Consider the following 12,377-nt stretch of genomic DNA (forward strand, 5'->3'; position numbering starts at 1 on the left):
CCGATCCCGAAGATAGTGCGATTCCGGGCCGACCCGCGGGGGAGGTGCCATTCGCCATTAATTCGCTCACCCACACAGCTTCGCTGATCATACTTGATCGCTGAGTGGAAGGACACTGAATTTGTTAATGTCCCTTTCATAGCTGACATGTTCTTTTCTGATAGAATTATTGGAGGTTGAAGCGAATGTTGGTGTTGATGGGAACTGACAGGCTTGGTGAACAGTCTTGGTGACAGGCTTGGTGTCAAAACCGTCGCCAGCACTGTCGATGAAGGAGATTGAATTTTTATGAAGGCGCTTCGTTATCTATTGATTTGGTAGACGCTTTTATCTAAGTTATCAGTCAGAAAATGCACATTGCTCCAGGACAAATACCTTGGACTTGTTGTTCTTGCCGACTATCAACGAAAATGCACAGTGCTGGAGCCCTGCAGCATCTCGCGCTCTATCCTTGCCTTCTTCGAGGACTTTGCCACGCGTGTGGGCGTCAACGAAACGGAAATTCCTGATTGTGTTCGAGAACGACTAACGCACATCGATTCGATGAATGTGTTTATGCGGCTTGCCGGAGACGTCAGGGACCGGGTCGAGCGCCGCTCACGGTAGGTCGATAGCAGCTAGTCGACCAAAACGCTCGCTCCTGGAGTGTCGTGAGCGGTACCTCACGTTTGACCATGAAACTTATACTGTCACAGAGCGTGCAAATATGTTGAGCAAGAATTAGTGTGTTCCAAGTGCGCATGAATAGAAACCAAGCTACTCGTGAATGGATGGCCGATGTGACTTGTAGTTCACTTACTTTATTCTACAACGTTTGCCCGCACACAGAACGTGTTCCACGACACTGAATCCTAAAAGCAGAGAAGAAACACTGAAAATAAATAAATTTCGCCTTGACGCCAGCTTCTGCATCTTTCTTTTTTTTTCTGGTTTGGTTCGGTTTGGTTTGGGTGCCTATCGAAATGGCTCATCCCACTACGGGGGTTTGGCCATGAATCGGACGCCAGTAGTTTAGAACCGGAGAATGCTTAAATAGAATTTTGTAATCTAGAAGTTCTATAAACAGATAATAATCGTTATCAATTTTCAGGCTGCATTATTTTAATATATGGTGTTAATACTTTTGTGTTCATATTGAGGAGTGAGTGAGTGAAAACTTTATTCTAAGTATCCGGCGATTTGGGCGGGGTGGGGGCCTTAAGCACCCCTGCCTAGGTGACGGCCTCGAGTCCTTGTACTCGGGCGGCTTCCTCGGCGTCCCGGACGGCCCACAGTTGATCGGTGAGGTCGTGGATGAGCAGGGGCACCTCCCAACGCGCCCTTCAGCTCGAGACTGCCATGTCTACCCCGCTTGTCGGAAACTCCTGCTGCTCGCTACCGGAGCATGCCCACAGCACGTGCTGCAGCGTCGCTCTGGCCCCGCACGCTTTACAATCGTCGGACGAATAAATGTCGGGGTAGCAGAGGTGAAGGATCGCCGGTTTCGGATATGTGTGTATCTGCAATTGCCTCCAGGCAACCGCGTGTTGCTTGTTTAGTTTGGCGTGCGGCCGTGGGCATGCATTTACATCTGTTCAGTCTGTAGTGTTGCGTGATGTCTCTGAAAGTGGTCATGCAATCCCCCCACGTCGCCTCCCGCATCGCTCTCGCGGTGGGCGAGACGTCGGGATTGCCGGCGGGCGCCGCGGTTCGGCATGTAAGTCCTCGAGCCGTGGCGTGGGCCGTCTCGTTTCCCGGGTGCGGAGGGTCCGTGTGGGCGGGCGTCCATACGAGGAAATTGTCGTTTTTCCGGCAAATATTGGCCTGTTGAATTTGGAGAGAATGCGGGCCGCTTCCCGGGAAGTCCGGCCGCGAGCGTAGTTGCGTATCGCTGCCTGCGAGTCGCTTATTATTACCTCGGCCTCCGTGGTGGCTACCGCGAGGGCTATCGCAGCTTCCTCGGCCGCCTCCACCTTTTCCGCGCGTAGCGTCGCGCTCGCGGCCCAAGTTCCGGTGTGGCCCGTGATTGCGACCGCGAAACCGCGTTGCCGCTCGTAACGGGCCGCATCTACGTAAACGGTTTCTTCGCTGCTGCCGTATTTCTTTTGCAGGTCTCGCGCTCCGGTTGCGCCGGCCGGCATGATGCGTCGGGTGCACGTTCTTGGGCAACGGTGAAACGACAATGCGCTCGCGAATCTGTGCTGGTATCCCGACCTTTTCGCCCCGCTGCGTGTGGTAGCTGATGCCCAGCGTCTCGGGGATGTGTCGTACGGTTCTGGTTTTTGCCAAACGCTCGTACATGCGCGACGTTGTGCGCTTCTGTTATCTCGTCTAGGGTATTGCGTTAAACCCAGTTCGATAAATTTATCGGTACTGGTATTGATCGGCTATCCGATGGCACGCTTGTACGCCTTGCGAATGAAGCGGTCTAGTTTCGTTCGTTCGGCCACCTGCCACTTGCGGTAGGGGGTGACGTACTTTATGTGACTGGTTACGAACGCCTGTACCAGGCGGATCGTGTTGCTTTCTTTCATTCCACTATGTCTGTTTGTGATACGTTTCAGCAACCGGATCGTTTCATCGACCGCACGCTCCAGCCTGCGTAAAGTAAAACAAGTTAATTAACACGGCAGTCTCTTTGTTTCGCTTACAAAATTAAATATGACATCAAATACGTTCCTGTTGCAGTGTCTTAGTGCCCGCGCCCCAAGAGACCGTATCACAGGGAGAGTAGTGCCCAATCCAAGTTGGCGAAGGGGACCTTCCAGAAGTCGTTTTCTGTGCACGTCGAACCTGTGACACTCTATAAGGAAACGTTCCAGAGTTTCAGGTTGGTTGCAATAAGAACAATGAGGGAAACGTGCCAAACCAGACCTGTGGGAATAAAAATTAAGCAGAATCGATGTGCTCGGTTCTGGAAGAGATTAGGAATGCGATTAGGGACCTAAAGGACACGGTAGACAGCGTTAACCTTAAGGTGGATAAAACATGGAAGTGGAAGTTAATAGCCGAGAAAAGGTTGAAAAGGCTAGAGGCCCAAGGAGAGGATGAAGAATATATGCCCTTGGAAGCAGAAAGCGCTAGAATACCCCCAGGAGCGGTAGGTGGTACAGTCAAGCGAACAGTGACAGGGGGTAGCAAGTCAGGGGGCAGCGACAATAATAATGGATAATAGAAATAGACTTAGTGTGTGGCAGTGGAACTGCAGAGGATTTCAGCAAAAAAGAGCGTCACTAGCACAGATAATCAAAACGGTTGAAAATAGGCCGAAATTAATAATGTTGCAGGAAACTCTAGCGGAGGAGATCGGGCTGTCCGGCTTCAACTCAGTCTGCAAAGGCAAAGAACCAGGCAGAGGAATTGCCACCCTAATTGACAAGAAAATTCCCTACATAGAGCACGATCTAAAATTAGGGGCGAGTAAAATTGAATACATATTGATAGAAATGGTCCTAAAAAGACACAGAGGTAAAGCGCAAAGCTTGTTCTGCCTCAACATATATAGCAGTCCCAGAGCGATGAGACAGAGCTTCAGAGCAATTTTTAATAAGGCCATGAGGGTAGCCAAAACTGCGCCACTCATAATAGGAGGGGACTTCAACGCCCCACACCAATCTTGGGGTTACCGCTGGAGTAGTAAAAAAGGGGAAGGAATCTGGCATCTCGCCACAGATTTAGGCCTTTCTCTTATCACGGACCCAGCCTTTCCTACCAGGTGTGGCAGTTCCACGTGTAGGGACACTACCCCGGACTTATCCTTCACTTATAACTTACCCAGGGCAGACTGGATCAACTCTGGTACGGACCTAGGAAGCGACCATTACATACTACACATAATGGTCGAAACGACAGGGGGGGAGGTAAAGCATTTCACTTACATAGACTGGGAGCACTTTAGAAAAATCAGAGAAGACAGAGCAGACACAGATAGAAAGGGGCGCATCACACTACAAGAGTGGGTGGGTCAGCTTAGGGACGACTTGAATGCAGCAACTAAGACTATAACTATAGAGACAGAGGAAGAGGTTGAACAAATTGATAGTAGATTGGCGCATTTGATCGAAGCCAAGCAATCGATTTTACAAAGATGGAAATCACAACGCCTAAACAGGAGACTTAGAAAACGAATTGCTCAGCTCAATAAGAGTATAGAGGAACACGCACGATATTTGCAGAAACAAAAATGGGATGAGGTGTGTAAATGTCTAGACGGAACGATAAAACGTGGAGGCAATTGGAGTCTGCTCAGGCATCTGCTCAACGAAAAAGGCACTAAATCGAATAGACGTACGGCAGTGGCGAAACTGGTACACCAGGAGAGTCAGACTGCAAGCGCAGAGAGCATAATGGAGCGATTGGCTACTAAATACTTGCCTCTCAGGAAAGAAGATCAGGATGTGAGTTATCCCGATTACTTAGGGGTAGAATGCAAATATATGGATCAGGAATTCACCGAAAGTGAGGTACGCACGGCACTGTATGATCTGAATAGTGGGTCAGCAGCTGGCCCGGATGGCATCTCTAACAGATTGCTTAAGAATTTGGACGACGATTCAATAAAATATCTGACCACATACATTAATGACCTATGGAAAAATGGGGTATATCCAGAAGAATGGAGGACGGCCAGTACTATCGTAATACCAAAGCCGGGCAAGCAACTCAACTTGGATAATCTGAGGCCAATTTCGTTAACATCATGTCTAGGGAAGACAATGGAGCATGTCATATTGAACAGGTTAACGAAATATGTGGAGGACAATGACATCCTACCGTACAATCTGATTGGTTTCAGATCAGGCTTGTCCACACAAGATGCCATGTTGTTAATCAAGCATCAACTGCTATTAGCTAAACCAAAAAACACTCGAGCTCTCTTGGGGTTGGATGTCGAAAAAGCTTTTGACAGAATTAAGCATAGAGCAATACTTGAAGTGATTTCCGAACTGGGATTGGGGAGAAAACTCTATGAAGTGGTCAAAACCTTTCTTGGCAATCGTTCAGCTCACCTTAGATTCGGGGATATTAAATCAAAGAAGATGGATCTCGGTGACAGAGGGACGCCACAAGGGTCGGTCTTGTCACCTATGCTTTTCAACCTGGCCATGTCAAAAGTGGCAAAGGGACTAAAAGGGATAGAGGGCATTCACTTTACCATTTATGCAGACGATGTGACTATATGGACCGCTGAAGGAAGTATGGGATAGGCGGAAAGCAGACTTCAGAAGAGCATTTATGAGGTAGAGTCTATTTTAGAAGGCATGGGACTCAAATGCTCTGCTAATAAGTCTGAACTCCTTGTACTCAAGAACAGAAGAAGGGGTAGAAAACCGAGGGGATACGTTCCCGAGGAAGAACCCAGGTTAGTACTGACCACGAAGGCAGGCGAATCTATTAGGCAAGTAGAATCCATTAGAGTCTTAGGGTTATTCCTGGAGGCAAACGGGGCAAATGGAAGAACAATACGACACATCACAAGCAAGACTGTGGAGGTAATAAGACTGCTAAGGATAATCACTAACAGACACAGAGGGCTGGGAGAGGAGAGCGCCATGAGACTGGTCCACGCTTTCGCCTTGTGTCACTTCTCATATGTAGCTGGGATGCTCACTTGGACACAGACAGAGATAAACAAGTTGAACAGATTAATTAAAAGGCTAGTCAAAACAACAGTGGGGTTACCGATTAACACTCCGGATAACAAATTAATGAAACTCGGGCTCCACAACACAATAGCCGAGATAATTGAAGCTCAGCAAATTGCCCACAGAGAGAGGCTCTCTGGAACAAGGCCAGGTAGAGCAATGCTAGAAGAGGTAGGATGGTGCCCAACCGAATCCAAAATTTCAGGTGAAGGCACAGTAGAACTAAAAGATAGCATAAGAAAGGTAATCAAGACGACTCCTTTCCCCAGAAATATGCACCCGGTGCACAACCTGGAAAGACGCAAGGCAAGGGCCAAAGCTCTCCTGCAAGAGATAGAACACGACAGAGAACATGCGGCATTTGTAGATGCTGCGTGGGTCAGAGGAAAGAAAGCCTTTACGGCAGTAGTAGTAGATGCAGATGGTCTCACTCGGGATGCTATTACAATCATGACTAAAGACACGACAGTCGCGGAACAAGTAGCGATAGCATTGGCTTTAAGGAATAATAAGTGGACGAAGATTTACAGTGACTCTAAGATGGCTATTAGACACTTTACCAATGGCTTTGTAACCAAAAGGGCTGCCCAGCTGATCGGTGAGTTGGACAGCCAAGAGATCGAAATCCGCTGGTTTCCTGCGCACATGGGGTCTGTCGATCCATCTCGGAAGAATTTAAACGAGATGGCTAACGCAGCTGCACGAGGACTTACTATCCGTGCACTACGCGACCAGGACCTTAATAATATACAGGAGGAGAACAGGGAGCAATTACTAACATATAATGAAATCACAAGGCATTATTACATCAACAGAAGGGAATTCCCAGTGCCACACGCTAAGCTCAATAGAGCTCAAGCGGTGACTCTGAGATTGTTGCAAACAGGAACTTATCCAAGTCCAAACTTTATTAACAAGATATATCCTGAAAGAGAGATACCAATCAATTGCGAGAAGTGTAATGGCATCATTACTCTGGATCACATGCTTTGGCAGTGTCCTGTGACTTTCACAGACTGTGACAAGGAGAGAGACTGGTGGCAGCGAGTCCTACACAGTGGAGGTCTTTTCGATCAAGTACAGGCCGTACAGAAGGCCCATGATACGGCGGTAAGGTTAAACCTTACTGTCCCGACGTGGGAGCCGCCTGCGTCAACCTAAGGGTTGATCTTCAGGACATTAAATAAAGTTCATCATACCATACCATACCATTCGTATTCGACAACGCATTCTCGTGAATTAAAATTCAAATTTTCTTGTTGAACGCCACCTGCTGTGCCAATTAAGAGAATATAAGATGCTGGAAATCTGTATTATTTAATACACATGATTTATCATGGTCTTCTTCAAAACATGTTCTAAATCTTGCAGCCGTGATGTATACCGAAGGTTCCGGGATCCCCAGTACAGGGCCTGCTGCCACTAGTGCATCTGCTGACTCATTTAAGGTGAGCCCCATGTGTCGTAGTACCCATACCAAATATATGAGGCATAAATGTTGCGGGATAGATTAATAAACTTTTCGGAGAATGGTTAATGAATTTGGCACTGTTAGAGCAGAAGAAACGGTTTATGATTACGGCTGAATACATCGATGAGAGAAGCTTTCGCAGAGCTAGAATAATAGCCAATAACTCTGCCTGAAATATTGGTGTAAAGTCGGGCAGTCGAAGAGAGAAAAAGAGAGAAACCAATTTAATGATGGCGAAAAAGTGCCTTCTCCTGCCGTCTGTCCACTGACAGAAGCATCTGTGGCTATTACTATATAAATAGGGAGGTTCTCAAGGTGGTTACCTAACAAACTTGTTAGGCATCTAATAGGCAGAAGCTTAGCGTTATTACGAAACGTATTATCGAACACAACGCTTACTGTCTCAGTAGGTAAATTTAAGGAAACCAGATTACGGATTGATACTTGCAAATGTTCTAATAGCTTCTGCACCAAAATTACTTGGGCACGATGCCGTCAAGACCGTTGATTCGCAAAGAATGCAATCGGCTCTCGAATGAACACATAGGAGGAGCGTCTCTGGAGAGAAGCATAGATATTCGGTAATATCTGGACTGTCAGCATCCAAAATCGAGATGGAAGAGACAGCAGGGGAGTTTCACGATAAACCTATTATTCGCTACAAATTTTGGAAGGCTGAGACATAGGCGTAATCACTTGCATTCTAAAAGAACGAGAGGGCGTCCAGAACAACACCATACTCTAAAATGGGGTGGACATATAAACAATAAATCATCAGCAGAGTCTCCCTGCGTGTTCAAATATTACTGTTGCTGACTCCGTAATAAACCTACCACCCGTGCTCTTTTAGATGCTATGTATTCTATTTGCGTCCGCCAACTAAGTTTTTTTGTATAAATCATTCCCAGATATTTCATGATTGTACCTTTGAAATTATCTCCTGATCATACGTCAGTGTTATCCGGACGGGAAAAGTTAAGGGGAATACTATGATGGCACTTTTGTTGATATTTAGCGACATATGTATTCCATTAAGCCACATTTCAATCTGATTCAAATACGACTCTAATGCTTTCTAAAGTATATGTATATCGCTCTACATAAAAGAAATGTCATATCATCAGCGTATGCGTATACATGCACACCACGGTGTGCAGGAATATGACTTAGTAAAATATTAAATAATATGAGGGAGAGTACTGCGCCTTGAAGAAGACGCCTTGTCTGTTTGCAACATTGAGAAGAAACGTCGTTTTGATGGCAATAAAGTGCACGTCTGCTCAGGAAAATACGAATGCATGCAATTGTATACTGTGGGAGATTCACACTTTTAAGTACGTCGATCAAGATGGTGTGCTCGACACTGTCATACGCCTTCGCAATGTATAATGTCACTAAGGCCACGCACTGGTTATTGCGGCGAGCGAGTTAAATTCGACTCTCCAAGTCAACATGAGCTCACCAAATTGAGCACCCAGGCCTGAATCCTATTTGAGAGTCACTTAATATTAGGTTGTCAACTATCCACCTTTCGATATGACCACGAAATACTCTCTCGATTAGCCTTACAAGATTCGAAGTAAGAGAAATCGGCCTAACGTTATCTGTTGTGCATCCATCGCGCTGCTTTTTAAGTGAGCGAAAAAAACTTTATTTCGAATCAGACCGATTTGCGTCCGGCGAGTTAGTGGGCTGCGGCACCCGCCGAGGTTACGGCCAAGAGTTCTTGCCTCTCGGCGGCTTCCTTGGCCCGCTGGACTGCCCAGAGTTGGTCCTTCAGGTTCAAGCTGAGCGGCTTGCCATCGCGTGTGGAGGCTGTCGATGGAGGCTTTGCTCACATTGTCCTGTATTAGTCCCTGGCATTCCCATGGCATGTGTTCTAGCGTGGCTCTGGTCCCACACACTTTGCATCTATATGGTGTGCATATGTCTGGATAAATAGCGTGCATTAGTATCGGGCTCTTGTGTGAATTAGTTTGTAATCGTCGCCACTGGAGGGCTTGCGATCTAGTAGCGGAATTACTTTGGCAACTTCCCAATCTGGATAAAGCCATGCATTCTTAATTGAAAGATTTATAAATTTTAAGTAAATCCTAGGGAGACAATACGAATATTATTTTTATAATTGCTGTAGTTTGCCATCAGGATCTGGAGCTGAAGCTGGCAGTGACTTCACCACTAATTCTTCTAATGTGACTGCTGTGAATTCATCAGCTTGTTCAGGTGCCGGCATATGGTGGGGTAGAAGTGACGTAAATCGGCTCTCTAAGCCTTTTCCAATCTCCTCCAGTGACAGCACCAATTCTGTGGAAGTCAATCTAACAGAATCTGCATTTGTTGGTGCTCAAACAATATTTTTAGACAGTAGAAACCTAAATAGGGCTTTTTTAATACTAGACTGATAGATAACTGTAATGTTTTGCAATATAATTTTTTTCACTTTGTCAGCTGTCTGCCTGAATGTGACTGCAACAAACCCATAGTCATTCTTATTATGTGGACATTGCTTATGAGGCAACTTTTCCCACGCTGCTTTTCTTCTGTATTCGCGCTCACAGTCAGGATTCCACCAGTGAGAATAAGTACCATCTTTGGTTCACTGCATATTGAATCTGGATTTTTTATAACTGTCACTTATCACGTGACACAAGTTAAGTGCCTTTACTTCGTCATTTAGTTCTCCCTATTTATTTAACTTTGATCACAATGAATCCTGAAATTTGTTATAATTGATATGTACTGACACACTTATTGACCAAATTAGTTTGGCACGCGATTTCAAAAATTATTGGAAGGTGGTCGCTGTTCTTGGTCGAGGTGATAGCTGACCAGTACAAAATAACAGAAACCGAACTGGACAAAATCAGGTCTAGCACCTAACGCCATTTCCTGGATACATAGGTTGTGGTTCCCGAATTTAGAAAATTGAGGTCATTTGATGAAGTCCAACCTAACACTCGTTTGCCACAAGAATTGGACCAATAGCCCCATGATACCTGGTGAGAGCTGAAATCACCAGCTATGATTCTTTCTGCATGCTGCAACCGCGGCATCAAGGGAACCTGTATTTATAACTCCTGTAGGAAAGTAAACATTGACTAACGAAAATGGGGCACAACCAGGAAGCATTATGTCCAATGCTAGCACCTCACTTTCTGCACAGAATTACTGCTGACTAATCTTAGCTCTATGGCACATTTTCGATGACAGGAAAAATGCTAAACCCTCTTTACGAGAAGGGCGATCCAGACGAAAACTAGAATAATTATTTAAATGAAATCTCTTTTCTTTAGATAACCATGTTTCTTCCAAAATTATTAAATCAGGAGAAAGTTCTGCACAAGATATAATAAATCAGTGGCTACAGCTAAAATTTAACGACAGTTCCACCGCAGCACTTTTAAGGTCCATATGTTGACAATATACCGGCATTATTAAATACGGTCTGTAAAATACTATTCTTTAGGAAATCATCCTTTGATATGTTGTCATTTCGACTCTTTTTAGCCTTTAATTTACGAAGAATAGTACTTCTAGGGGAATACGGAGAAGCGCGACGTTGTTTACACGTTCAAGCATCCAAACCCATGTTCTCAACGTTTTCTGAACCTGACTCGCAACTATTACCACCCTGCCGTTCGAGATGAGATGCGGAACGTTCTGTGTCATATGCACTGCGGTGCGAGGTCTCTGCCGATAGGCCTTTGTCTATATTCTCATGAGAAGCTGTAATTTCAGAAACAACACTTGGTCGCGCAGCAACCTGCAGAAGTTGTGACATCTGAGCAGTGAAAACTTGCCCAGTGGTCTCACAAAGGTTCGAAAAAAAGACTGTCAAGGGCTTTTGCCATAGCTTTCTCCACAGCAGCTGCTACATCACCAAGGGATGCATCCATAGCTTTTGAGTGACGTGCAGAAGCTTCAGCGTACCCTCATGATTTCTCTAATACAATAGCCCCAGCCTCACGACGCGAACATCGCTTCCATTCTATAACTTGTAAAATTTCAAGTTCTTGGTCACTCACAGAGCATTTCAAACAGCCCTCAGGGTGGGAACCTTTGCGCAAGCAGCATTACTCGCTCTGAGAGGGACACGTTTTTGCATCGTGGTATTATCCGCAAATGCGGCACCAAAGCGCTGATCTATATCCCTTAATGCTATAGCCGTATCGCCAACACTGAAGTGCATTGCAGTGGACGGGGAGAAAGTGCTTCAACCCTGCATATTAATTCAATGCCTTGATCTCTGAGGGCCTAGTTGTGCCAGCAAAAGTGGCAGCGACCGACTCTGTGGGGACTCTTTGATTCTCAGAAACCCGTGAACATCGGTAGAAGAATACGGCACCTGCCGTGGAAAACATCTGCAGCACATCGGGAGCACACAGACTCGTGTCGATTCCCCGAACTAGCGCCTTAGCGCAAGCTAGGTGAGAAATAATAAAAGGGCTCAACGGTTGATTCGCGAACATTCCACAATTCAGAATGTCGGGGACACAGGTCTCGTCCGGCGAACAACATAGAATGCCCCCTCTGCCAAATTGTTGTACATCGGTTGTGCTCTGGAAGTGCGCGGTAGCTTTCCACAGCTCTTGTTGAATCGTATTTGGATTCTTGACGTGGATGAATCCCCCATTGGTCGGCACTAGGAGAACTGGAACGCTGTGAATGCCACTGCACAGGAAAACCTCTGTAGAGATGTCACTAGTGGGAAGGGAAGCCGTCCAGAGGAAAGACCGCTGGCTGGGAGACGAATGATAGATTAGGAAATCACTATCGCTTCAACTAGATTAGAAGAAGAAAATACTAAACAAAACCAAAAACCAATAAACCGCCCGATACTTGACCAATAACCCGCAAAACGAGGCCTGGGCAGGGCGCCCGTAGAACACCAAACCAAATCGTCGACCGTCTACGATGAAGGGGGACGGCCTTCCGATGTGGCGGCTTCGAACGGCAGCGCGTCTGTCGCGTTTGAATCGCTTCTGCACATATTCCCAAAGACAAATTCTACACGCTCTAATTTATCAGTTCTTTCATTTTGTGTGATTATTTGTTGTCATTCGCTAGGGCACATGGACACCTTGACACGTAGGAATCGCCGGAAATGAAGAGGCTGATCGGCTCGCTTCAATTTGCGCGCATAACAACTGTGACTGCCCAGAAATTTTGTGCAAGCTTGATGACGCTCGTCTCCTGATACGTCGCCACCTAGTTAAGCAGCATCCAGATCAGCGCGTCGCAAATGGAACGTTCCCGCCCCGTGTTCGTGGTCGAGGCTTGCC

The sequence above is a fragment of the Dermacentor andersoni genome, chromosome 9 (genome assembly GCF_023375885.2).
Source record: "Dermacentor andersoni chromosome 9, qqDerAnde1_hic_scaffold, whole genome shotgun sequence".
NCBI lineage: Eukaryota > Metazoa > Arthropoda > Arachnida > Ixodida > Ixodidae > Dermacentor > Dermacentor andersoni.